Source organism: Clytia hemisphaerica, unplaced genomic scaffold (assembly GCF_902728285.1).
Source record: "Clytia hemisphaerica strain Z4C2 unplaced genomic scaffold, Clytia hemisphaerica genome assembly, whole genome shotgun sequence".
NCBI lineage: Eukaryota > Metazoa > Cnidaria > Hydrozoa > Leptothecata > Clytiidae > Clytia > Clytia hemisphaerica.
Genome location: NW_027104090.1, coordinates 818,208 through 840,829, shown reverse-complemented (window position 1 = coordinate 840,829; position 22,622 = coordinate 818,208). Strand labels below are relative to the sequence as shown.

Below are 22,622 nucleotides of genomic sequence, written 5' to 3'. Positions count from 1 at the left end.
TGCCCCTGATCTGCACGCAGCATGAGCCGTTTATAACTTTACAGTTAACAGGCTATTCAAGTCATCTAATCAATGCCCTTCAATGAACCTACTTTGTATTACTCCAAATCTACCTTTGTTAGCCGACTGACAGAGACACTTCAGTCTATAATAGTTATGTAAAATAATATTTAAAACTCAAATTAGAAAAACCTAGTGTAAATCAATATAAATGCCGTGGAGACCGACTTTTTTGACGTGCACCATCTGTGTACCACCTTGCCTAGGTGTATCATGACAGGAGGAACTTTAAAATGTTCGAGTTTCGTGCTTGATTACTACATCCAGCTGGGATCTGTGGGATTGAATTAATGCTTATAAAAAGTAAAATCTTTGTTTGTAAACTACCGGAGATAAAAGAAAATTGTTCTCTTTTTTATATAATGTTTTTATAAGCACTGTCCAAGAAAAGAAAAATTTACCATTTTACCACGGAAATATATCTTATAAAAGAAAGCATCTGTGCCTTTAGAAGCGTAACTTATATCGACTAAATAGGCCTTTTGTTTGAGAGAAATTTTAAAAGCTAAAGGAGAAAAAGAGAGAATTTTCAAATAATCAATGTTACGTTTCGTAGAGGAAAAATTATGTTTTAATGGTGTATTAATTTTTGTTTCGGTTTGGCCATAAATATAATAAAAATGTTAAATATCACACAATCAAACATCTGTTAGAGTTCATACCAATCATATTGAAAGCTTTTTATCCATATGGCTTCTTCTTGTTCCACCTTGTTCCAAGCAACTGAACTTTAGCATTCTCTTAAAGTATGTAAATAAAATGATAACCTGGGACAATATAAAGCTATGTCAGCCTCCCCAATGGTCCCAATCCTCCAATCGACCAGCGAGCATCACCTTGGCCAATATCCCAATAGACATCCCCTGGCCAACATCCCAATACCAACGACAATCCCCTTGGCCAACATCTCCCAATACCAACGACAATCCCCTTGGCCAACATCTCCCAATACCAACGACAATCCCCTTGGCCAACATCTCCCAATACCAACGACAATCCCCTTGGCCAACATCTCCCAATACCAACGACAATCCCCTTGGCCAACATCTCCCAATACCAGCGACAATCCCCTTGGCCAACATCTCCCAATACCAGCGACAATCACCTTGGCCAACATCTCCCAATACCAGCGACAATCACCTTGGCCAACATCTCCCAATACCAACGACAATCCCCTTGGCCATCATCTCCAAAAACCAGCGACAATCACCTAGGCCCAACATCTCATCACCACCCATCTCCTTTGCCAAATTTAGTTGCAGATATTGTTATATACTTGATAATATCTTGATGGTTTGTTTCATACAGTTTTTCCAAAAAAAAAGTACTGTTTGAATGTTGTCTCCTTTCGTTTCGTTTGCTACGAAAATTGTACGCTTCACTGCACAAACTACATTTATATCCATGAATGTGCATACTCTATATCTCTGTACGTTTAGTAACACTGATAGTTATGGACCTGCCTTGAGAGATATTGGAAGATTCAACAACAACAAAAAAAATAATTTTCACTGTAAGATGAGCTTCTTTGCGAATGGAAGATCAGTGATCGAAGTCATAGCTCTAAACCACCTATAGATTCTACCGAAAGGAGCAAATGCGACGGGGGCGTACTATGGGCGGACGGCCTACCAAAGCCACTCTAGCTAGATACGCAAAAGGGGGTGGCGTCGTAACAAAATAAAAGTTAAACTAAAACTTAACCTCTTAAATTACCAAATGACGTTATCAAGCACTGAAACTGTACAACTCTCTGCACCATGAAGAAAAAATCCAGATAGCCTAAACTACATGATCTGACAGACATAACGAGAAAGGTATTTATCACAGAATTCAATTAAATTTTTTCAACTATTCCTAGTCCATTTGCTTTACAAGGTAACCTTTTCTCTCGAAACTAGAGATCAAATGTATATAAAGTGATTTTACTAAACTGTTGTTTTATAGCCAATGTTTTGTTAATTTCCCGGAGGTGGGGGGACACTTAGTCAAAATTGGGTATGGGGACGTTCTGCTGGGCAGGGTCCCTTTTTTTATACTCCGAAGATATCTAACAGGGTGCAAAATTTTCTAATTTTCAAGATGAGTTTCTGATAGGGTCGATTATTTTGATTATTTTGGACAATTTTCAGGGTGGAAATGAGAAAATTTAAAAAATTTTCGGCTACTTTTATTAATTTTTGCCCCTCCAGGGTGAAAATGGGAGATCTTTTAATTTTTTGTTCTGACAAGGTTCCAATTTTGGCAAAAGTTCACATCTGACAGGATCAACTTTTCAAACTCCAGTGGTACTTCCCCGTCGGCCGTCAAGGTCAGAGCCCTTGGGTTAATTTCGTGATAAGATTCATATTTACTTTTGATAGTTTGACCATATTATTATCGATTTTCAATTTTTCTCCAGGGAACACCATGAACTGACACGATTTTTGAAGAAAGCTGATCGACTTATGATCCTGAAATCGAGTTATTTGGCAAGTGACGGTTACTGATTTCTTTGATGTTTTGAGTGTTTGTTTCAAGAGCTAAAAGTTGCTTGAAATAGGATACTCATCTTGGAATTTTGATAAAGAAAGTTGGACCAAAGTTTAACTTATTTGACTAATACTCTTAAGTTTTTGCCCTCATACATTGTATACAGAGCATTTGTATTTTTTCTGTATTTTTTTACCTTGTAATTTAGATTATCTAAATATTAAATTTACTTTATCTTATTTAATATGAATTTTTAGTTCTTCTAAAGATGAAATAGATCAGTAACATGAAATGTAAACTAAAAAGTAACCTTTGTGTCTTCCTTCCTTTTTAGCTCTATTTTGATACATCGAAACTAACATTTGCAATTTGGAAATCTTTTAAACTTAATGTTTCATCCCTGTGTAAATATAATAATTATGAAAATTTTCCTTTGGGAAATGTTTTAAACTTGACATTACATTCCATGGAAAGTTAGTAAATGTAATATATTTCCCTTGTTGAAAACTTCTAAACTTGAAATTTTATTATATGTAAAGTTAGTAAATATGATAATTCCATGTGTCAGGAAATGTCTGAATAGGAATTCTCCATCTTTACATTTCGTAGGAAATATGATCTTTCAAAACGTATGAAATATATAGAAAATGTTAGATTTCCTATATATTTCCTACATTAGAAATCTATGATTTCGCCCAGTGAAACCCGAGTTACAAAAACTCGAGTTATAAAAACTCGAGTTACAAAAACCCGAGTTACAAAAACCCGAGTTACGACGAATGTGACGTCATAAGTCTCAAATTATGACGTTATAAGGGGACTTCTTAACTCAAAAAAGTTATTTACTGCTGTTTTGTAACTCGAAATATTTCTTAAAAATTTTGTTTTAGAGTTACGTAACTCGAAAATAAATCTTAAATTTTATTTTTCGAGTTACGTAACTCTAAAACAAAATTTTTTTAGAATATTTCCAGTTATGTTAAAGTGCAACCAAGTTGGCCAAAAATTCTTTTTGTTTACGAATGGGTTTTGTAATCAACTAATTTTCTTGAAACTTGTATACTTCTACAGTATTTTGATGGGAATTTCTGAAGGTTTTGTTGGGTGAAGTAGACTAAAATCTAGAAGATTCGATTACTCGAAATACATTTTGTACTCACCAATCTATATTTGCTAAATTCAAATTCATTGTCCTTTCGTTAAAAGCTAAAAACTTGTAGAACTTAAAGTTTCTTTAGGTTTTTCACAATTTTTTTAAGAATAAACCATACGAGAACAGAAGGTTTTGAGGGCTAAAATAGTAACAATAAGTTAATAAATTCTTATTGACTCAAAAACACCAAATTTTTAGAAGATTGCAGAAAATACTCACCTAATGCTATTAGTGAAATAGGAACATTTTAAGAAAATTCCACGGCTCGACTAAAAAAGCTAAAGAACCGAAGGCTTTGAATTTTAGATGTTCTTATAAGAAACACAACACATAGTTCGTTGAAAAAGTTCTCGATTGCGCAATGTACAAAAGTAATATAATAAATTGTAATCGTTAAAATAAATGTTTAGAAGGTTGCTTGAATATTTTCTGATTGTTCAAAATCATGTTTATAACGCCTGCTCTTTTATTCTATGATAAATGTTTTTAGATATTATAGATCTTTTGACGCTGTTCTATCATTTCCGCTTTAAAATAAGTTTATATTCTCGTCGGATCTATTGATTCTTCTCCCGAAAGAAATGGTCTATATTTATTAATAATATGAATTCTAGAATTTTTGGCCCACTTGGTTTCACCTGAAGATAACTCGAAAGTTCAAATAATGTACTACAATTCCAAGTTACGTAACTCGAAAAATGAAATTTAAAATTTATTTTCGAGTTACGTAACTCTAAAACAAAGTTTTAAAAAAATATTTCGAGTTACAAACCAACAGTAAAAAACTTTTCCGAGTTAAAAAGCCCATTTATGACATCATAATTTGAGACTTGTGACGTCACATTCGTCGTAACTCGGGTTTTTGTAGCTCAGGTTTTTATAACTCGAGTTTTTGTAACTCGGGTTTTCCGGGCCTCCTTTTTCTTAGTATCTTTTTTTATGTTCAACTAAACAGAAGTTTCAGGCTCTATTTTTTGCCTGACTGAATACTCTTTTTTTATTATGACGTTTTAAGATAAATCTTTTGAATGAAAAAGGGTATCCATCGGGTAGTACTAAAATACGCAACCAGCCACAATCAGCCACAACCAGCCAAAACCAGCCAAAAAAAGGTAAAACCACCCACAACAATACCCAACCACCCGAAAAAAGGTACAACCAGCCACAACCAGCTCAACATTTGATTTCAAAGGTTGAGAAAGTTCCAAATTCAGTCCTCATATCATTATGTCGAAAGGTTCTGTAATGAATAGAATCTGTTTGACAAAAAAGGTAAATTTTATTTTCTGTATAAAAATGTAAAGATGCAATTGTTATAATATCACACAAGAATTTACAGTACACAAATAAAAATAAAGGTGCGATAAAACACTAGTACTAAAATAAACAATTACTCTAAATAATATTTTCTAAAGTCATTTAAAAATTATAAATTTCATATCTTTGCAACACAAAGATGATTTCCACAAAAATTACATCCCTTAATATTTGAACTAAATTCTAATCCAAAAAATTGACAATTTGCAAACGGGTTGCAAACTTCAATACATTTTTCTTGAAGGGAAAAAAATACAACTACAAGTAATACCTCGTTGAGAAGAACTGAGCTCGGATTGCATTCAAAAATAGAACCCCAAAAAGTGAGGTTTTCAATCACAACCACTTTTTAGCCCACAGCGTTGACATTCTTGTGGCTGCTGTGTAGTACAAAATTCCATAAAATAAGGAAATTGATGAGCTTTCCAAAAATGTGGCCCGCTTTGAAGTTGAGTGATTCAGTCTTGAAATATAAGATGGCAAAGTGAGGGCAGGTTTTGTGGCTGTATGTCATGTGGCTCACTCAACAGGTTGAAAATTAAATACTCGTGTCCCCTTCTGGTTTATTCAGGACAAAAAGCAAAACAAAAAGAAATTACGGAACAAAACATGGGAACACCTGATACTAGTAGAGCACACAACTGTGCTGTAGGCATGCCCGTAGGTCATACCAAGCAGTCCAAAGAAGGGCCATTTTTGTAATATAACCTTCTGAGCTGTTACATATAAGTATTAGTTGGCATTTTTAGGGTTGGCTTATGTGCTGTCCTGCTTTAAGACTTGAATATTTTTTAACCGTTTTTCTTGAAATTGGTAGTTTAAGGTCTTAAGAGAGCGCTTAAAAGTGTTTTCTTTTTAGGTTTTTCATTCCTTCATTGAGCAAAAATGGCTTCTACATTCTTTAAATTACTTAGAAATCAATCATATTAGTCCAATATGAAGCAGCAATCGTAGCCTAGAGATATGCTGTACGGTTTTTATAAGAACAATATATATAAGAACATAAGACTTCGATGACCAAAGTGCTAAGAACAAGTTAAATTTGGACATGATTATTTTTAGGCTTAAAACTCGAAAAGTTAAGAATACCCAAAGGCTTCATATGATGACTTGTATGATTTCTTTTTTATGTTTCTTTCACTCACTCCAAATGACTAAAGAAAACACGGCCTGTCAAATTTTGTCATTCGTTGAAAAAAAAAACTTAAAAAAACAACAACAAATAAACAACGATTCTCGACTTCTCAAAGCCCCGATGAATCTTAAAAATAAATTTTAATAAAAACTTCTAGAGAATACCAAATTTGAAATTGAGAAAAAAATATTTTAGTGAGCAATTTTCTAATTGCTTATATCTTTTCCTGGGTGATATAGATTTTTTGGCTGGCTACAGTACACCTTTGTTTCTCGGTGGTTGAACAATTTTCTGGGTGATTGTAACTTTTTTCTGGCAGGTTGTACCTTTTTTCTGGCAGGTTGTACAATTTTTCCTGGCTGGTTGTACCTGTTTATTGGTTATTGTGGGTGGTTTTACCTTTTTTTCTGGGTGGTTTTACCTTTTTATGGGTGATTGTACCTTTTTATGGGTGATTGTGGCTGGTTGTACCTTCTTTTCTGGCTGGTTGTACCTTCTTTTCTGGCTGGTCGTATCTTTTTCTGGCTGGTTGCATCTTTTTTTTCTGGCTGGTCGTACCTTTTCCTGGGTGGTGGTGGGTGGTTGTACCTTTTTTCTGGCTGGTTGTACATTTTTCAGGGTGGTTGTACCTTTTTCCTGGCTGGTTGTACCTGTTTATTGGTTATTGTGGGTGGTTTTACCTTTTTTTCTGGGTGGTTTTACCTTTTTATGGGTGATTATACCTTTTTATGGGTGATTGTACCTTTTTATGGGTGATTGTGGCTGGTTGTACCTTCTTTTATGGCTGGTTGTACCTTCTTTTCTGGCTGGTTGTATCTTTTTCTGGCTGGTTGCCTCTTTTTTTTCTGGCTGGTCGTACCTTTTCCTGGGTGGTGGTGGGTGGTTGTACCTTTTTTCTGGCTGGTTGTACATTTTTCAGGGTGGTTGTACCTTTTTCCTGGATGGTTGTACCTGTTTATTGGTTATTGTGGGTGGTTTTACCTTTTTTTCTGGGTGGTTTTACCTTTTTATGGGTGATTGTGCCTTTTTATGGGTGATTATACCTTTTTAAGGGTGGTTGTGGCTGGTTGTACCTTCTTTTCTGGCTGGTTGTACCTTTTTTCTGGCTGGTTGTACATTTTTCAGGGTGGTTGTACCTTTTTCCTGGCTGGTTGTACCTTTTTTGGGTAGTTGTGGGTGGTTGTACCTTTTTCTGGCTGGTTGTACCTTTTTTCCGGCTGGTTGTACCTCTTTCTGGCTGGTTGTACCTTTTTCTGGCTGGCTGTGGGTGGTTGCATCTATTTTTCCGGCTGGTCGTATCTTTTCCTGGGTGATTGTGGGTGGTTGTACCTTTTTTCTGGCTGGTTGTACATTTTTCAGGGTGATTGTGGGTGGTTGTACCTTTTTCTGGCTGGTTGTACCTTTTTTGGGTGGTTGTGGGTGGTTGTACTTTCCTTTCTGGGTGGTTGTACCTTTTTCCTGGCAGGTTGTACCTTTTTCTGGGTGGTTATGGCTGGTTGTACCTTCGTTCCTGGCTGGTTGTACCTTTTACTGGGTTGTTGTGGGTGGTTGTACCTTTTTTCTGGCTGGTTGTACCTTTTTCTGGGTGGTGGTACTTTTTTCATGGGTGGTTGTGGCGTGCTGTGGGTGGGTTTACCTTTTTTCTTGAGTGGTTGTACCTTTTTTCTGGCTGGTTGTGGCTGATCGCGTATTTAGTATTACCCTTATCCATGAGTGTGATTTTTTTAGTGCCTTTCGTGCCTTGCGTGTCCTTCGTGCCTTTGAAAAAAAGTTCGTGCCTTTCGAAATAAAGTTCGTGCCTTTGAAAAAAAAAATTCGTGCCTTTGAAAAAAAGTTCCGTCGTGCCTTTTGAAATAGTTAATGACAAACAAAATAACAGGAATTACACAAATGAGAACAAAAGAAGTCATTGCATATTAACGAATACGCTTTCGAATGTTTAGTTCAAGATTCGAATGTTTTGTTTTGAAAAGACAGGAAAGACGAAAAAGGATATAAATGAATTGTCGGGTTTGAGAAGCGACAGGTCCAAACTGCATAAAACATAATGCATAAATTGCATAATGCATAATATGTGACTCCCCAAGCGATTTGAAGTACATAAAAGTCCGATCGGTAAAAAGACCGATCTTCTTTGGCCTCTACTCGACCGGTCTTTTTACCTTTTGGGTCGCTCGGATATTGCTTCTTGTATTTGATAGGAATTAGCTAAAATAAAATAAAACACCTAAGTCCCAAAAAAGGTAAAAGTAATGATAAAAGCTATCAAAGGGGTACCATTGATTTTAAAGGTCGTGTTTTACGTATTTGCGCAAAAATTTAATATCTGCGCAGCTCGAAATTACATAGTTGCGCAAAATAATTACATATTTGCGCAGGAATTACATATCTTCGCAAAATGATTACATATCTGCGCAGAAATTACACATCTGCGCACAACAACAAGTATAAAATTACCAACTCATTTGAATTATATCAAAAAGATTAAGTACGTAGTAAAGTAGCTAGTAGTAGTAGTCTGTAGTAGTACAGTAGTAGTAGTAGTAGTAGTAGTAGTAGTAGTAGTAGTAGTAGTAGTAGTAGTAGTAGTAGTAGTAGTAGTAGTAGTAGTAGTAGTAGTAGTAGTAGTAGTAGTAGTAGTAGTAGTAGTAGTAGTAGTAGTAGTAGTAGTAGTAGTAGTAGTAGTAGTAGTAGTAGTAGTAGTAGTAGTAGTAGTAGTAGTAGTAGTAGTAGTAGTAGTAGTAGTAGTAGTAGTAGTATAGTAGTAGTAGTAGTAGTAGTAGTCGTAGTAGTAGTAGTAGTAGTAGTAGTCGTAGTAGTAGTAGTAGTAGTAGTCGTAGTAGTAGTAGTAGTGTAGTAGTCGTAGTAGTAGTTAGTAGTAGTATGTAGTAGTACGTTAGTAGTCGTCGTAGTTAGTAGTAGTCGTAGTAGTCGTAGTAGTCGTAGTAGTCGTCGTAGTAGTCGTCGTCGTCGTGTCGTCGTAGTCGTCGTCGTCTAGTAGTCGTCGAGTAGTAGTAGTAGTAGTAGTCGTGTTAAGTAGTAGTAGTAGTAGTAGTCGTCGAGTCGTCGTCGTAGTAGTCGTCGTCGTAGTAGTAGTCGTAGTATCGTCATTCGTATAGTAGTAGTTCGTCGTCGTCGTCGTATGTAGTGTAGTATAGTAGTCGTAGTCGTAGTAGTTCGTCGTAGTAGTCGTAGTCGTAGTCGTCGTCGTAGTCGTAGTAGTAGTAGTCGTGTCGTAGTAGTCGTCGTACGTAGTCGTCGTCGTCGTCGTTCGTAGTAGTCGTCGTAGTCGTTAGTCGTCGTAGTAGTAGTAGTAGTATGTCGTCGTGTGTCAGTCGTAGTCGTCGTCAGTAGTCGTCGTCGTATCGTCGTAGTTCGTCGTCGTCGTCGTCGTCGTCGTCGTAGTAGTAGTCGTCGTGTCGTCGTAGTAGTAGTAGTAGTAGTCGTCGTGTCGTAGTAGTCGTAGTCGTAGTAGTCGAGTCGTCGTAGTAGTCGAGTAGTAGTCGTAGTAGTAGTCGTAGTAGTAGTAGTCGTAGTAGTAGTAGTAGTAGTAGTAGTCGGCGTAGTAGTCGTAGGTAGTAGTAGTCGTAGTCGTAGTAGTAGTAGTCCGTCGTCGTAGTAGTAGTGCGTAGTAGTCTCGTAGTCGTTAGTGTAGTCGTCGTCGTAGTAGTCGTAGTAGTCGTAGTCGTCGTAGTAGTAGTAGTAGTCGTCGGAGTAGTCGTAGTAGTAGTATAGTAGTAGAGTAGTCGTAGTAGTAGTAGTCGTAGTCGTAGTAGTCGTAGTCGTAGTAGTCGTCGTCTGTCGTAGTCGTCGTCGTCAGTAGTCGTAGTTCGTCGTCGTCGTCGTCGTCGTCGTCGTCGTCGTAGTCGTCGTCGTCGTAGTCGTCGTCTTAGTCGTCGTAGTCGTCGTAGTCGTCGTCGTCGTAGTCGTCGTCGTCGTCGTCGTCGTAGTCGTCGTCGTCGTCGTCGTAGTCGTCGTCGTCGTAGTCGTCGTAGTCGTCGTAGTCGTCGTCGTAGTAGTCGTAGTAGTCGTCGTCGTCGTCGTCGTAGTCGTCGTCGTCGTCGTCGTCGTCGTAGTAGTAGTAGTCGTCGTCGGTCGTCGTCGTCGTCGTCGTCGTCGTAGTAGTCGTAGTAGTAGTAGTAGTAGTAGTAGTAGTAGTAGTAGTAGTAGTAGTAGTAGTAGTAGTAGTAGTAGTAGTAGTAGTAGTAGTAGTAGTAGTAGTAGTGTTGTAGGACACTGCGCACGCACACGCAAACAAGTCCGCCCGCGAGTCCAAGAAATACTGCGCGCTAAAAAATGTCCGTCAGTTCCCGCCCGTGTGCTAGGAATAGTAGCAAAAGGGAAAATCGACGCTGGTTGAAGTCTGCCGCTATTATATATGACTGCCTTAGAAATTACCGCTTCAAGAACAAATCCAACTTCCTCTTCTGTAATAAAGATAAACAAGACGACTTAAAGTCGAAAATTTCGCATAATACTTGAACATCAACGACGAAGACGCGTGAAACGTGACTCCTGCAGCATTACGCATTTTGAATGAAGCGTTAAACAAAATATACACAATGTATTGTACACACAGGTCATAGACACCCTGTTTTTTTATGAAAAATCTCAATCCATTAAAAAAAAGATTCCTTTAAAAATGCGACTAAAGAATTCCATTCTATAAAGCGTAAACAAAATCTTTCAATTCCAGTGCCGTAGGAAGCATTTTCATTTTTGGGGGGGGGCTGAAGTTTAGTGACACCACGAGGGCCAACCATGGTTTGGCCCGAGGGGAGAAATTTTGAAAATTTGAGCTCTAGATTGCTTAAAAATACACTCAAAACATGCACATAAAGACAATTATGACAAATTAAAAAAGAAAAACTTTGCATTTTGCAAAAAAAAAAATTTTGAAAAAATTATTGGGGGGCATAGCCCCCCCCCCCCCCCGTTGCCCCCCCAGTTGCTACGGCACTGAATTCGGAATAATTTAGAGAATTGCAATATACTTGAGAAAAATAATTTTGAATTTTTTTAGAAAATGAAGAAGAAAAAATGAACTTTTCATTCTTTAATGCCAGAAACCTCATTTTGTGCTTTGAAGGAACTTGTGACTTCTTTCACTTGCGCAAAGTTTATATCAACTTCTTTCTATAAACACATAAACAGTATAATTTATCTAAAATTGAGAAAAATGGCTAGTCAGAAAAATCTGTTGTATATATACTATCTTCGCTTTCTGATATGGATGATGGCCCACCACCATCAAGATCATTGGACTTGAATGATTGAACATGGGGTGTAAAGGATATAACATTTTTTGGAATTCCCCCCTGGACATTGTGACTTTTGATCCCCCGGACAACAGGTCTAACTCCCCCCCCCGGACAAGCATCAGTTGATCAAGCAAGTTTACCCCCCCCCAGGACAAGGCAAATTTTGTAGATTTTTCACGGCAGTGTCTAGGCAGGGTCGTTTCAATTATACAAAAATGATTGCTGAATTTCAATTGACATGATTTCTAAGAAATACCGTGAGATCGGGTAACTTGCATCAGTGGAGGCTAGCATGCATAGCCATGACCCGTTTGGTCATTAAAATACAAAGTTAAATCAAAACAAAAATGGTAGGCTAGAGCTGCAAGCGGAGCTGCGTACCTTAAGGGAACTAATTTTTGCGGGAACTAAATTTTGCGGTTTGCAGTTCAAGATTTAATATTAAATATTTGCGGGAACTTAATTTTGCGGATTTCTCATTTGTTTTGAAATTTTGCTGCTTTGATTGGTCAGTCATTTGATGGCTATGCAAGTTAGCCTCCACTGATGCAAGTTACCCGACTTCACGGTACTTGCTAAAACTGACTGTTTGTGACAACTGGTTTCACTATTAACACATAACTATCTGGTGAAAAAAGGAAAAAAGGAAAAAAAGATCATACCTGTGCAGTTTGTAGTTTTGGTGAAGAAGAGAAGAGAGGGTTTAATAAAATGTTGTTGTTGTTTGTTGTGGAAAATTAACTCTTTTTGTACTACTTACTGAGCATGATCAATTTATTGGTGCATTCACTAACTACACAAACATAAAATACTTAGTAGTAAACAAATATTAAACCTCTTTAAAAACTCTACAAAAGACCAGAAAACATGATAAAAATTTATACAGCAGCACAGAGCAGCAGCAAGTTTCAAAAGCATGTGCAATCAAGCAGCCACTTAAAAAGTTCTCACGATGAATGTTTACAAAGGCTTGGTTACACTTCTTGCACTAGCGTATTTTATTTATTAAGAAAAACCCTGTTTTTTATCACTTTTTATCTTTGTGAGTGAGTCCACCTTTAGAATATTGGCCGTAGTACGCCCGCAGCCAAACGCCCACGCCATAATTTACGCCCCAAAAAATGTCTTGCCACATACATACACGGAAGGCTATCGTAATACTTTCGCTAAGCGAAATTAACAATCGAACGGTTATAGAATTGAGGGCCATCGCCAAGGAGTGAGGCTTACGGGGTATTGCAAGCTTCGAAAGGTAAAGCTTGTTTCTTTATTAGAGATTGCAATAAGGCCTTCGAGGGGGCCTGGACCAAATCAGTCTCTCGAGAAAGTGGTAATGGATCAATTTGAGTTTCAAGAGATGGTAAAGACTTGTCCAGTGATTAAAAGCAAGCTCTCAGAGTGACTGACTTGTTAGCTATATGCCGAAATGGATGGAAGAGCCTGCGAGCAACGCCTTTACTAAGGTGAAGAGCAGCATCATGGGGCTATATGGTAAAGCTACGAAGAGCTTGACTAGACTCAAGGAGTTGGTAGAGGTGCGGGCTGAAAGAGGGCACGTTGAAGACGATGTCGAAGGTGTTGAACCTGTTGAGCGTGTCGAAGTAATGAACGGAGCGTATAAAGAGCTTCACATCCAGAGCGAGTCTATAAGCTACGACACTTTGCAGACCAGTACAACTGAGAGGGGCTCGAGTTTTCAATGGCTCTAAATGAGAAGAGGAACCCAAAGGTCGTGGTGAACGTGCTTTTTGTCAACAAGAAGAGCATTGTTGAAATCAACGAACGCGAAACACCATGGAGCCTATTACTTTTGCGTCAACTGTTTAAACGGTTTTCGTAGAGCGTCGGCGAGAGATGAGCACTACGAGTGTTGTTCGAGCAATGGTGAAGTGCACATTAAAATACCTACAGAGAAAGATAAGTGGCTGAAGTTTCTTGACGGGTCAATTTAAGGTCCCCTTTATGTTCTACGCGGATTTTGAAAGTATTTTGAAGCCTGTCGATCAGAGATACAGAGACAAGATGAATCAAATGAAGACCGACAAGAAAGGCGTAGCCTCTCCTCAGTAGCTTATGAGAGAGTTGACGGACGTTACAAAGAGAGAGTACGAAGCGGCAAAAAGCTGTCACATTTGTTTGAAGAACCAAAAGGTCCGAGATCATTGTAATTACACGGGACTGTATCGGGAGAAGCGCATAATAGCTTCAACCTGAAGTACAGGATCCCAGATTTTTTGCCGATTGTATTTCATGACCTGAGTGGCTATGATGAGCACCTGTTCGTCAAGGAGCTTGGCAAGAAATATTGCAAGGGGAACATCAGAGTCATCGCAGAGAACAAGGAGAAATATATTAGCTTAGCGTTAAAATCAAGGTGAAGCTCGATGGCATGATTGACAAGAATGAAGATCAGGTATATAAGAAGATTCAGCTTATATCTATCGACAGTTTATGGCGTTGAAATTTGGATGACGATCAGTACAACAACCTTCAAGAGTTTTGCCTTGACGAGGCGCTTTTTAAGCTCATGCGTCGAAAGGGCGTCTATCCTTACGAGTATGTGGATACCATTGATAGCTTTGCCGGAACGAAACTTCTTCCCAAAGAGGTCTTTTAAAGCAGGCTATATATGAAGGGGATTAGTGATGATGATTACAAGCACGCTCAGAAAGTGTGGGCTAGCATGAAAGAGAAGACTTTAGGTGAGCACCACGACGTATGATGACTGACGTCTTATTACTCGCTGACGTCTTTGAGACGTTCCGAACTACGTGTATAGAGCACCATTGGCTTGATGTTGTTCACTTTTACACAGTTTCCGGATTGGCGTGGAAGGTGGCTCTTAAGAAAACTAGAGTTAACTTGGGGCTGCTCAGAGATCCTGATATAGTGACGATGTTTGAGAAGGGCATTAGAGGTGACATCACTCAGGCTGTGAAGCGGTACATAAGAGGCAACAACAAGTACATGACTGGCTTCAATCAGTACCTGGATACTAATAAGCTCTACGGCTGGACGATAGTTCAAAAGCTTCTAACGCAACGCTTTAGGTGGACTAAACAAGTGGAAAATTTTACGCCTGAATCTTTCAACAAGCTGACTGCCTAGAGGAGAACAACGAGCTACCCTTTCTCCCTGAGAGAATCAAAATTGGAAAGGTAGAAAAGCTGGTACCAACTTTAACCAAGACGAAGAAGTACGTCGTACAAATCAAGATGCTCCTTCAGGCGCTAAAGCACGGTCTGGTGTAAAAAAAGGTGCACAGAGCAATCGAATTTGAGCAGAGTGCATGGATAGCTCCGAACATAATGAAGGACACGAGGCTCCAGTTTACTCTACTCTACTCCGTAGGTAGGAACGAGTTTAAGAAGGACTTATTCAATAATATAACTCTGTATTTGGCAAAACAATGGAAACATCAGGAACCACCGATACATGAAGCCGGCAACGAATAAGGCAAAGTAAAAAAAATACGTCATGAAGCCCAACTTCGGCAAGCGACGCTGATGTACAAGTTTCACTACGACTACACGAAGCAAAAGTATAGAAGCAAACTGAAGCTCGGCTATATGGACATAGATAGTTTTGTGAACGAGATTGAAACAGAAGACTTTTACAGATACGTTGCGGAAGACGTGGAGACAAGGTTTGACACAAATGGTTACTCAAAGGAGAATGGTCGACCGCTGCCCATTGGAAAGATTGCAAAGTTACTAGGCTTGATGAAGGATGAGGAGGTAGGTAAGGCCATGACAGAGATTGTAGCACTGAAAGCTAAGATGTATGCCTATCGCAAGCTACGCCATTGTGCCATTCTTACATCATATTGACTTTTGTTTATTGTTTATATTTTTCAGAGTTAACTAACATATTTACAAAAAGAGGTTTTATTATATAGCTGTATTCAATCAAGGACTTCGATTTAATCTTCCCGTTTAGTATTTTCTCGTGGTGACAGGTGCGAGATCGATAAATCCTACAAGTGACATTGAAAACACACAACATTATTATTGACAATGTTGGGAGCATAAAAACAACCTCTTCTTGACAAAATGGCTGATAATTTCCGCCCACCGAAACAATGGTCGTTAACCAATAAAGAAACCATCACCTCCTTTGCCAACTGGCAATCATATATGCTTTACCATCTTAGCCTTTACAATGATTTTTCATCATTCCTTGAGAGAGAATGCTCACCCCAATCCGTATAGAATCGAGAATTAACTGATGACCCAGTCGTTGCTCCTAATCGTAAGACCGCTGTTCAGAAAAAGATTATGCTAGAACGTATGTTGGGACTTATTGCCCAGTTTACACCATCTTTACTCCGGAATGAAATCATTAAGTGCTCAACTAGTCTCTCCTGGATCTGACAAAGGATTAGAAAACATTTCAACTTCGTCTAGTCCGAAGTGAACTTTCTAAGTCTGTCTAACATTACACGTAAACCAGATGAACGTTATGAAACCTTTTATCAGAGTTGCTCACCTAGAGGACAATCTCCTAACCGTTGCTTCTGGTCTCCACCACGATGGAGCTTTACCTACAACAGACGAAATCATGTCTCCCAGCACTGAGGGATTGGTTGAGTAGTTACAGCTCATCGAGAGCCGTTTACTAGCATACGTTGCTCGAATTTACGCACACGATCTCCAATCGTACACGCTGAAAGACATCCAACTTCGACTCTCCCAATCTATGGACTCCATTCTTGCTGAACTCTCCGCACAAGAAGAAATTCAGGTCCAGTACACGAAATCTAAGTACCGATATTCTTCAGGAAGTCGTACCCATAATAAAAACAATCTTCACGACAACAATCTTCATTGAAACCCAACAAAGCCTGTTCCTTATGCAAAGCCGCAAATCGACAGTATACAGGACACAACATTAATGACTGTTGGTTTCTCTCGAAATTCGAAAAAATGGAAATGGCTAAAGGTTTCCAAGTGACTGCTGACTATGAGTCAAATGCAGACAATGAAAATGAATCTTCTGACATCAAATTATTCGGATCAAGTATGTCCGTTACAAGTGAACCCAAGATTGATTTTTTGGAGAGTAAAGTATAGAAAGTCGAATGTGACATTTCTCCTTTCTTTTTCTCATTTTACAAGCACCACCCATGTCATATTGTAATTAAAACGGGTGCAAAATTTTTCGTCGTGTCTCAAGCTTTCGTAAAACGTTCGGGAATTGACATAAAAAGACTGTACATTCAGCTCGCTCAGCCGACAAGTCCAATTTACCAGTACTAGGAAAAGTTCATTTTACATTAAACTTTGGAAATTTAGACCTTCCTATTATATCGTTAGTAATTGAAAGGTTAGACTGTCATATTCTTGCCGGAATTCCATTTTGCGAAACAAACGATATTCGTGTCCCTTTGAAAGCTGAAACTATTTCAATTGGGAATTCCACTATTCCGTACGGCAACAGAGGTAGAGATGCCTCAAATAACCAACGTCAAATCCGTCGTATCAACGCTACGATTCTCCGTAATGACTCGGAGGAAATTATACTGACAGGTGAATATATCGAGTTTAAATCACCTGCACTTCAGGAACTTGATTGTGAAGCTGCCATCGAACCGCATACACCAGCACAAAATCGAAGTGACTGGATACATCCATCCATCTCACGTGTCATCAACGGCGTTGTGAGAATCCCGAATATGACTGATGAATCTATCCAGATCGCAAAGTCACAACATCTCGCCCACATTCACCATGTCATTGTACCTGACGAAACACCGATCCGACAGGACGACAGCCTCCCAACACCTTCAACACAACTACAAACCGCCTCTATTGAAACCATCTCCGTCGATCCTGAAGCTCTCCTCACATCTCAACAACGACAACAGTTCCATTATATCAATGCTCGCTCTCAAGTGGTTTACCAATCAAATTTTGGTGCTTATAACGACAGAAGTGGTCCCATCCGTGCTGACATCAATCTGGGTTCTGTTGAACCTCCTTCCCAAAAAGGTAAACTTCCATTTTACAACCAAGAGAACCTCAAACTTCTACAGGAAGAAGCTGACAAACTTGAACGTTTAAGCGTCCTTGCCAAACTTGAGGACGTTGGGGTCAATGTGAAATTTGTGTCCCCTAGCTTCTTACGTAAAAAACCAGACGGGAACTATCGATTTGTTACAGCTTTCAACAACTTGGGTCAATATGTTCGAATCACACCTACTGCCACAATGAAAAGTGATGATAAATATCCGCTTTGGCTGTCGTTCCACAACCAAAGACATATTCTTCAATACTGTCATATATCGGTTCGTTTAAAGCTCTTTACATATGTATCCCAAAATATGCTTCGTTAATATCGCCGCTTGAGGATGTCATTAAAGGTTTAGACGGTCACCAACATATTGATTGGGATGATGCCCTTTTGCCTCATTTTAAGACTGCCCAAACGGCCCTATATAATCCAGAAACGCTCGCCGTTCCTCGACGATCAGATCAGCTATCAATCACAACAGATGCATCCCCAGTGAACAAAGGGTTAGGAGCCATCCTTTTCGTTAATCGTGATGGGAAGCAACATATCGCACAACATTACAGCTTCAAACTCAAAGAACATCAATTAAAATAGTATCACATCTGCTCAACCAACAGTACAGTTCGCATCGACGCTGCAACTGGATTCCAAGCCATTCGTAACGACTTAACACTTCAATAACATGGTATCAAACTCGATTTTGGCCATATCAAAAACAAAAACTCAAACAGTGTTGTAGATAAAGCCATTCAAGAACTAGAAATTGAATAATTAAAGGACGATCTATTAGGCAGTCCAATCTCTAATCTACAACTACAGTCTGCCGTTCAAATTATGAACAGTCGTATTAGAAATCGAGGCTTATCTACCAGAGAGATCCTTTTCCAGAGGGATCAAGTCACGGATAAACAGTTACAATTGAATGACGCCAACCTGTCCGCCCAACAAGACAGTATGCGCGTTAAGAACCATCTTCCTAGGACGATTTGGTATTCATAAAAGACGAACGCAACAAGAAGCAAGCGAGGAACCATTACGTCATCGTCAAGACCTTACAGAATCTCACGACGAAATTTACCTTGCGCCGGTACCAAGTCCCGTTGGTGAATCTCTATCTTGCATGCGGTCCGTGAAACAACTTCTCTGATCTTCAACTTCCCGGAGAAACAGACAGTTCCGACAGTGATTTTGTTGAAGAATCTGCTGACAATGTAATAGAGAGAGAGGAAATGCCACAACTTCCTCAACAAGAGAACACACACCAGTGCCCACTCCGACAACGTAATCAACCACAGTGGATGAGAAGTGGAGATTATGACTTTGCAACAGATAAAGAATTGAGTTATTGTTTTATTGAGCTATTGATTAATGCGTTGTTGTTTATCCCGATGAAGGGAAAATGCTTACGTTGATTTATTCTATTCCACCTAGTATGAAAGTTTATGTTTGGTTCACGAAACACTATTGTTGCTGGTAATGTATTAACCTTGGGTAAAAGCTCAAGATGAAGACTGACTGCGCCATTGTGCCATTCTTACATTATATTGACATTTGTTTATTGTTTATATTTTTCAGAGTTAGCTAACATATTTACAAGAAGAGGTTTTATTATATAGTTGCATTCAATCAAGGACTTTGATTTGATCTTCCCGTTTACTATTTTGTCGGTAAATGGAAAGGAACCCGAAAACAAGAACAGCAAAGGAATAAAGAAGTTCGTAGTGAATGAGAGTGTTACGCTTGACGACTATAAGAAGTGTCTTTTTGAGGGTGAAATCATGTAAAGAGAGCAAGTTTTGTTTGAACACAAGAACGATAATGTTTTAAAGGTAAACAAGTGTAAAATTGCGTTGAACAGAGATGACGATAAACCAGCGATACAAAAAGATGGAATTACCACACTCAGCTCTATAGCTACTCATAGCTCTATACGGGGGTTTCAAGGTTTACGGTGACACGGTATCGGCCTTTTTTCTGTCCGGTGTTTTGGTATTGTAAGAAAAAAAAGTACAGTATTTCAGTAATTGAAATGCTGCCGGTGACGGTAAATTGCCTAAAAATGCTTCGGTATTTACTTGTAAAACTTTGGTATTTCGGTAACTTTAAAATCTTTCCGAACTGATGTTTTCTTCATAGAGATACTTCTAAAAATCACCTTCGGTGCTAAACTAGCTCCTAAACAGTAGCGTGGTGACATGGGTCAGAAACAGCTCCACCTCTAGTCAGTCTAGTTGCAACTTTTTTGTGGTTATGGTCCATCTTTAAATAATGACGTTTTACAAAAAGTGCTACCTTCTATAAAGCACTTACTTTTAATTTTGCATAGCGAAAGCTATATTACATTAAGTTATATTACAATCAGTTTTCTGTCGTTTCCGTGGTAGTGCTAAAAATTAACACTCGGCATTCGTTCTTCCTGTTCATGATGTTACATATTTTCTTCTAGAATATTATAAAGATAGACTCATTCACAAAGATAAAATCCTTTGTTTGATAATTCAAATATGCAAGTGCACGGTAGGTGTAGCCAAGGGTTTAGAAACATTCCCTGTGAAAGCTTTTTTATTGTGCACCTTTTTACTATCTTTTAATTTTTAATGGTGACTTGCATCAACCTCGCTGCTGCTGTCTATACTTTTATCCATGTTTTCTGGTGTTTTGTAGAGCATTCATAGGGATTTATTATTCGTTTACAGCTTAGTTTTTTATTTATGTTTTGTAGTTAGTGAATGCACCAATAAACTGATAAGTAGTGCTGTTATGCGCAAATATGTAATTTCTGCGCATACCGGGTGTGTCAAAAAAAACGCGCCTATTTTTCGATTTTTGACGTACACATTTCTATCAAACAAAGACAAATGAAGTTTTCAGGGAAAATTTGAAATTTAATTTTTTACCTTTGTTGAAAATTATACATTTCTATGTTCATTTAAAATGACTTTATGATAATTCCGCTGACTTATGTCAAATTTTCATTGTTCACGGATTTTCATAGTTAAATTTTTCCATATAAACAAGAAACTAAAGTACGCTTCGTTTTTACTCTCTTATTTTGTTTCGCTAATATTAAAACATTAAAATGGCATCATTTTTTCATTTCATAGGTTAAGTTTTGTTCCAACGTCAATATTTGATAGATTCGTTAGTGTTGTAGATAAAGCCATTCAAGAACTAGAAATTGAATAATTAAAGGACGATCTATTAGGCAGTCCCATCTCTAATCTACAACTACAGTCTGCCGTTCAAATTATGAACAGTCGTATTAGAAATCGAGGCTTATCTACCAGAGAGATCCTTTTCCAGAGGGATCAAGTCACGGATAAACAGTTAAATTGAATGACGCCAACCTGTCCGCCCAACAAGACAGTATGCGCGTTAAGAACCATCTTCCTAGGACGATTTGGTATTCATAAAAGACGAACGCAACAAGAAGCAAGCGAGGAACCGTTACGTCATCGTCAAGACCTTACAGAATCTCACGACGAAATTTACCTTGCGCCGGTACCAAGTCCCGTTGGTGAATCTCTATCTTGCATGCGGTCCGTGAAACAACTTCTCTGATCTTCAACTTCCCGGAGAAACAGACAGTTCCGACAGTGATTTTGTTGAAGAATCTGCTGACAATGTAATAGAGAGAGAGGAAATGCCACAACTTCCTCAACAAGAGAACACACACCAGTGCCCACTCCGACAACGTAATCAACCACAGTGGATGAGAAGTGGAGATTATGACTTTGCAACAGATAAAGAATTGAGTTATTGTTTTATTGAGCTATTGATTAATGCGTTGTTGTTTATCCCGATGAAGGGAAAATGCTTACGTTGATTTATTCTATTCCACCTAGTATGAAAGTTTATGTTTGGTTCACGAAACACTATTGTTGCTGGTATGTATTAACCTTGGGTAAAAGCTCAAGATGAAGACTGACTGCGCCATTGTGCCATTCTTACATTATATTGACATTTGTTTATTGTTTATATTTTTCAGAGTTAGCTAACATATTTACAAGAAGAGGTTTTATTATATAGTTGCATTCAATCAAGGACTTTGATTTGATCTTCCCGTTTACTATTTTGTCGGTAAATGGAAAGGAACCCGAAAACAAGAACAGCAAAGGAATAAAGAAGTTCGTAGTGAATGAGAGTGTTACGCTTGACGACTATAAGAAGTGTCTTTTTGAGGGTGAAATCATGTAAAGAGAGCAAGTTTTGTTTGAACACAAGAACGATAATGTTTTAAAGGTAAACAAGTGTAAAATTGCGTTGAACAGAGATGACGATAAACCAGCGATACAAAAAGATGGAATTACCACACTCAGCTCTATAGCTACTCATAGCTCTATACGGGGGTTTCAAGGTTTACGGTGACACGGTATCGGCCTTTTTTCTGTCCGGTGTTTTGGTATTGTAAGAAAAAAAAGTACAGTATTTCAGTAATTGAAATGCTGCCGGTGACGGTAAATTGCCTAAAAATGCTTCGGTATTTACTTGTAAAACTTTGGTATTTCGGTAACTTTAAAATCTTTCCGAACTGATGTTTTCTTCATAGAGATACTTCTAAAAATCACCTTCGGTGCTAAACTAGCTCCTAAACAGTAGCGTGGTGACATGGGTCAGAAACAGCTCCACCTCTAGTCAGTCTAGTTGCAACTTTTTTGTGGTTATGGTCCATCTTTAAATAATGACGTTTTACAAAAAGTGCTACCTTCTATAAAGCACTTACTTTTAATTTTGCATAGCGAAAGCTATATTACATTAAGTTATATTACAATCAGTTTTCTGTCGTTTCCGTGGTAGTGCTAAAAATTAACACTCGGCATTCGTTCTTCCTGTTCATGATGTTACATATTTTCTTCTAGAATATTATAAAGATAGACTCATTTCACAAAGATAAAATCCTTTGTTTGATAATTCAAATATGCAAGTGCACGGTAGGTGTAGCCAAGGGTTTAGAAACATTCCCTGTGAAAGCTTTTTTATTGTGCACCTTTTTACTATCTTTTAATTTTTAATGGTGACTTGCATCAACCTCGCTGCTGCTGTCTATACTTTTATCCATGTTTTCTGGTGTTTTGTAGAGCATTCATAGGGATTTATTATTCGTTTACAGCTTAGTTTTTTATTTATGTTTTGTAGTTAGTGAATGCACCAATAAACTGATAAGTAGTGCTGTTATGCGCAAATATGTAATTTCTGCGCATACCGGGTGTGT

At 38.2% G+C, this 22,622-nt stretch overlaps 1 protein-coding gene, 1 long non-coding RNA gene and 1 pseudogene across 3 annotated transcripts in view; 1 reads left to right on the top strand and 2 right to left on the bottom strand.

Annotated features, from left to right (window-relative positions):
• The window catches only part of LOC136812759 (uncharacterized), a 232,255-nt gene that overhangs the window by 33,907 nt on the left and 175,726 nt on the right, over positions 1 to 22,622 (bottom strand). The gene's annotated exons all lie outside the window — the stretch shown is intronic.
• On the top strand, positions 1,855 to 2,841 carry LOC136812725 (uncharacterized). The gene is made up of 2 exons (XR_010847385.1): positions 1,855 to 1,938; positions 2,462 to 2,841. It is a non-coding gene; the product is annotated as an uncharacterized lncRNA (long non-coding RNA).
• LOC136812816 (uncharacterized) lies at positions 8,608 to 11,212 on the bottom strand (annotated as a pseudogene).